Genomic DNA, 6,000 nt, shown 5'->3' with positions numbered 1-6,000 from the left:
ATGCCTTCTTTGGCTCATCCTACACCGAGATATTTGGACCATAGTCCAAGCCCAAAAGATCGGTCATGGGAATGGTTGGTGTAAACGATGCAACAGAGTGAGAGAGGATATCCCACACTTGTTCCTCAATTGTTCCTATTCGAAGGAACTATGGGATTTGTTACACCGACACATTGCTCCCTTCCCTTTTAGCTACTGAGTCATTCTACTCGGAGACTGTCCTAACAGGGCTCTGCAAAATTGGAACATCATCAGAGCCTCAGCGCTTTGGTCAATTTGGCTTCAGAGATGCAATAAAGTGTTTAATAATGTTCTAATGGATAGTAAAAGTGTTTTTGAATCATTATGCATGACCAAAGGAACAAAGAGCTAACGTCAAGAAACTTGGCCTTCTCCACACTCAAGCCCAAGACTGCTTCAAGGTTGAAGAGAAACTTGCAAATGAAAAATTCACACTGCTGGACCAAGCCAAGGCGTTGGCTGAATTGGTGGAAGCCGAAAAAGAAGAGATCTTGTGGAACGGTGGTGCCCCAAGCCCCGCAGCCCTAGTTGTCTTGCCGACTCCTCCCCCCCCTCCTCAGTTCCTCCTGTGTCACCACCTCCTTCTGCTGCTAGCCCAAATGTCACTACCACATCAATGGATCGGATCATTTCTCCTCCTGTGCATCCCTTTAAGAGACCAACCTCGCGCGTAGATCCTTCCAGCATTTCATACAAGGTTCACCGAGAAGCACTCACTGTGTTGAAGAATTCAGGGAAAGAATGCATAACCCCGTCGCCCCTCCACTAGCTCCTATGGCTGCTCTTATAGCTCCTAATGCCTCTCTGTCAATTCCTGCTAAAGTCAAAGAAGATAGTATGTATGCTGCCTATCATAGAAAGCTTTACATTGATAACGCATAGTTGTATATAATCTTTCTGATAATATAATATAACCCCCATTTTTGGAAAAAAAAAAGCACTCCTAATGGAATACCAAGACTGCCTAGCATGGTCATACAAGGAAATGAAGTAAATTTCACCAAAAGTGGTAGTATACACGATACCTATTAGGGAAGGTGCCCACCCTAAGGTATGTGGACCTTATCAAACAAATCCAAAATATGGCACCATGGTCTATGATGAACTGGAAAAACTCTTAGATGTTGGATTCATCTATGAGATAGAGCACACTGATCGGGTTTCACCCATCGTCATCGTGCCTAAACGCAACAAGAAGCTACGGATATGTGAATGCCGCCATAATCAAGGATCACTATCCCCTACCCTTAACAGAAATAGTGTTGGAAAAGGTGGTTGGATAAGATATATACAACTTCTTGGATGGCTTTAATGGCTATAACCAAGTGCAAATTGCTCCTGCTAACCAATCAAAAACAACATTTGCTACAAAATGGGGCATATTTGCGTATAGTGTCATGCCATTCAGCCTTTGTAATGCCCCGCCCACATTCCAGAGAGTCATGTTCATCGCTTTCAAGTCATTTTTTAATAAGTTCCTACAGGTGTTCTTCGATGATCTGTGCATCCAGTCGAACAAGAAAGACCACTTAAAATGTCTTGAAGCAATTCTAATCAAATGTAGGGAGTATGGCATCTCCCTAAATCCAACAAATTGCTAGTTCATGGTCACCCACCATGGAGTTGTTTTGGGACACATTGTTTCTTAACATGGGATTGCAATTGACATGGACAAAATCAAAATCATCATGGAATTGCCTCCTCCTACAAATTACGTAGGTGTACAAGTCTTACATGCTGGCTACTATAGAAGATTTATCTTGTGGTATGCCATGACATCTAGACCACTTTATAAATTGTTCGTGGAATTTTTATGGACAGAAGAGTGCGACCATGCCTTTGAGCTTTTAAAGTGGCGCCTAATCGCAGCACCCATCCTTATATCTCCCAGTTGGGATATTGATTTTCATGTTCATACTAATGGCTCCAAGTATGCAATGGGGAGTGTGATTTGCCAATCTGGTGACATAAGAAAGGCTACCCATTCTACTTTGCTAGTTGACAAGTCAACGATGTAGAGATCAACTATACCACCACAGAAAGAGAAGCCCTAGGAATGGTGTATAGTGTTAAAGATTTTTGACACTATTTATTAGCAAATGATTTTGTCTTCTACACCGACCATCAAGCATTGCTTTATCTTGTGAACTGTCCATGTACAACAAGAAGAATAACCAGATGGCTCCTCTTGTTTCAAGAATTCAATTTCAAAATAGTGGTCTATAAAGGTGCCCAACACTACATTTCCGATCACACGTCTCCTGTCAAGTTGGGAGAAGAAGCCACTGGAGTAGAAGATGACTTGCCATATGTCACACTATTCCAAATAGATGTTGTTCCAAATTGGTGTGCAGATATCATTGGGTACTTAATGGCAGGAAGACCACCCCCTAAAATGAAAGTACTGGATGCCAAAAAACTAATTTTAAAAGCTGCACCCTAGAAACTCATTACACCGACAACTATACAAGATGGGCAAGGACCAGGTTTTAAGGAGATGTGTAATGCCACATGAGATCATGCCAAATGCTTAGTGAAGTCCATGAAGGCATTGTAGGAGGTCACTTCTAAGGGGAAGCCATAGTAAGAAAAGTCCTCCTCGCAAGCTGCTACTGGTGGCCAACACTTTGGGCAAATGCCTATGAATATGTCAAAAGCTGTGATGTATGCCAATGGGCTACTAAACCACAATGCAAGGACTTCAATCCCCTAACAACAGTTGTTGCACAAAAACCATTTGAAAAAAGGAGGGATTGATTTTGTGGGTCCCATCCATCCATCAACAAAGGGAACATAGGCATGCTACATCATTGTGGCCACCACTGATTACTTTACCAAATAGACTGAAGCTAAAGCAGTCAGAAGGTAGATGCCAGAAGCACAACAAGGTTCTTATACAAGAATGTGATCACTTGATTCAGATGCCCCATTGAAATTGTGTCGGATAGAGGCACACATTTTGTCAATGAGGTTATCCAAGAAGTCTTAATTGGCTTTATGGTAATCCATAGAAAAAGCACACCCTACTACCCCCAAGGGAATGGACAAGCCCAATCCACCAATAAAATATTATGCATTATCCTCACCAAAGTAGTCAAACCAAAGCGCTCTGATTGGGAAAAGAAACTAAATGCAGCCTTATGGGCATACCAAACCACACTCAAGGTCTGTACAAGGAATACACCTTTTCAATTGGTGTACGGCTTTGAATACCAAGCCTATGCATAGCAGTACATGAATGCATGGGAGATCATGCATCCTTGAAAGAAAGACTCTATCAATTGGAGATGCATACAGAGACCATATTAGTCACCTACCATGCCATGACAACAAAAAAACGCAAAAGAAAGGCATGGTTTGACAAAAACCTTAAAGCCAAAGACATCAAGGAAGCTGACTTGGTTTTGCTATACAATGCCAAAGTTCGCAAGGGCAAACTCAAATATCTGACCTTATAGAGTTAAACAAATGAATCCCATTGGAGCTGTGCTGCTAGAAACATTGGATGGAGTCCAAATCAACACAACCACAAATGGGAGCCGATTGAAGTGATATCACATCAGCATGCAAGCCATCTCTGACAATAATGAAGATTTGGAAGCTCCAACTCTCCTTTAGTTAGTATTAGATTATATCATGAGTACTCACTCGCATATGTACGTCTTTGCACATATAGGTAGCATCAACCATTTCAACCTAGGGTTCAGAAGTGATGCCTGATGAGTCCTAGCTCCCTTATGAAATCCAAAAAAAAGAAGAGAGAGCATATAGTTAGTCTCTACCTAGTTATTAGGTCACGTGCAGTCACAAACAAAATAGTCCATTACAAGAATAATTGTGCCGCACACTTTCATTCCACACTCTCAAAGCATGTGCTAAAATAAGATGTTTCACACTATATACACACAATTGTCATACTTGCATACCAACTAATCTAATGATCAATGGTACACCATATCAACATGGATGCATGTTCAAAAACAATGCCATCATTAAAGAGGATGCAAAGAAAGAGCCCGTCGCCTCAGCCACCACGAGACCCCCTCCAGAGTTCACAGCCATCTACCTCCTCTCAACCAAGGTGACTAGTGGTTCAAAACGATAGCTCTGATGAGGATTCTGTGCATGACATGGAAACACAAGAAGTACAAATGCCACCCCAGTCACCACCGACCTACATAGGCCCAATCCTTGGAGCTTATGTGGCCACCTACATTGACTTATGCTCTTTCCAATGCAACAAAATGTTGAGATATCGAGCTCCACTCGTGATATGCCAGGGTGACCGTTGTGCATTTATGTCACCGACTTGTTAGCTGCAAAAGCAGTTGGTACACCGCCCATGAATAATAGCTGGATGACAGCTATCCTTATGTACTCTAGTTCGTGGCTCAATTAGTATGCCACCTTAGTTAGCTGAGTTTGGTTTGAGACCCACATATAGGGCTCTCCTATTTCTTTGTACCAGAGTTCTTTTGGCTTTCACAACTAAGAAGAGGAAAATTGTTTTCAGCCTCCACCTTTGTGTGTATTCCCCCATTGTGTATGTGAGAAAGCCGCAAGTGAGACTCCTTCCTTCTCTCCCACTATCTTCACATGGTATCAGAGCTTGGTTCGTGGTAAGGAGCTCAAGAAAGCAAACCAAGTTCGTGGTGTCCTGGTAAGAGGACCAGTGTTGCTTTCCTTTTTTGAGTTTGGGAGCAAATCTCTGCAGGTAGCACAGCCAGAATGTGCAAGAGTGCATTGTCTCAGGTTGAGATGCCCTTCATAGTGTGGCGAGAGGGCAATATATGTTGCGGGTGAGGGCAAAGCCCAGGGTGACTTTATTTTTCTAATTCGAGGCCATTTCGGGGCCCGTTTTGGAGGCGAAAGTTCTCCGCAAGCACTGAGAAAAAGGCCTTGTTTTTGCTGTGCGACCACTGCTCTGTAGGTCGGTGAAAAGTTGCCACAAAAATTGCATCATATGCCTGTGTGTAGAGATACTGGGAGTTACAGAATCATCCTTATTGCCTGTTGATGCAAAATCGTCACTAGGAAGTGACAGTGTGGTCAAATACCACTTTCGTCAGTTTTGCAGATTTGCCTGTGTGAGGCAGAAGCTGTGTTTTTTGCAGTGACAGAATATTTTGCAGTGTTCTGTAATGGCGTATGATTCTCTTTCACAGATTATCACTGAAAAGCTTGACAAAAACAACTTCCAAGCATGGAAGTTTAGAATGACGAATTTCTTTATGGAAAAATGCTATTGGGAGTTCATTAGAGGAAATGAAGAAGAACCAGTTCTTCCTAATGTTCCTAATCAACAGGAAATGCAGGCATTTAAAGGATGGCATGAGAGAGCCAGAAAATTTATGTACTGGCTATCTATCAGTATTTCGGATGATGATATTGGATGCAGGATGACCACAAAGAATGGATGCAGAATGCAAGGAAAATGGAAAAACTAGGATTTGTGGAGACTGGTGATGATACTGCACATCCTATTGTGCAGATTGGTAAAATTCCTTTGTCTATGCAGGATGGGAAAAAGAAATACCTGTCTGATGTATTTCATGTCCTGAATATCACCAAGAACCTGGTTTCTGTTGGTCAAATGGTTGAGCAGGGAGGTCAGATTTAATCCTCATGGATGCTTTGTTAAGGATATGAAAAATAACAGTCGCTTGATAGCAAAAGGAAAGAAGAAGGGCAGGATGTTTACGTTGGATGCGGACATGCCTGAATTGAGTGCAGTAATGCTTGCACATGGGACCAGTGTAGTTGCAGATATTGATATCTGGCATAAACGCATTGGTCATGTTAATGTACAGCGACTTAAATCAATGCAGGCCCAAAATATTATTGCAGGATTGCCTAAATTCAAGGTTGCAGAAATGCATAAGGCATGTGAAGCCTGTCAATTTGGAAAACAGGCAAGAAAACCATTTCCTAGACATGTTCAAGAGAGTAAAAAGCCATTGGAATTAATCCACTTTGATG

Source organism: Dipteris shenzhenensis, chromosome 31 (genome assembly GCF_047967505.1).
Source record: "Dipteris shenzhenensis isolate YYH24624 ecotype China chromosome 31, Dip_SZ_1.0, whole genome shotgun sequence".
In the NCBI taxonomy this organism is placed as follows: Eukaryota; Viridiplantae; Streptophyta; class Polypodiopsida; order Gleicheniales; family Dipteridaceae; genus Dipteris; species Dipteris shenzhenensis.
This window is presented reverse-complemented; position numbering follows the sequence as displayed.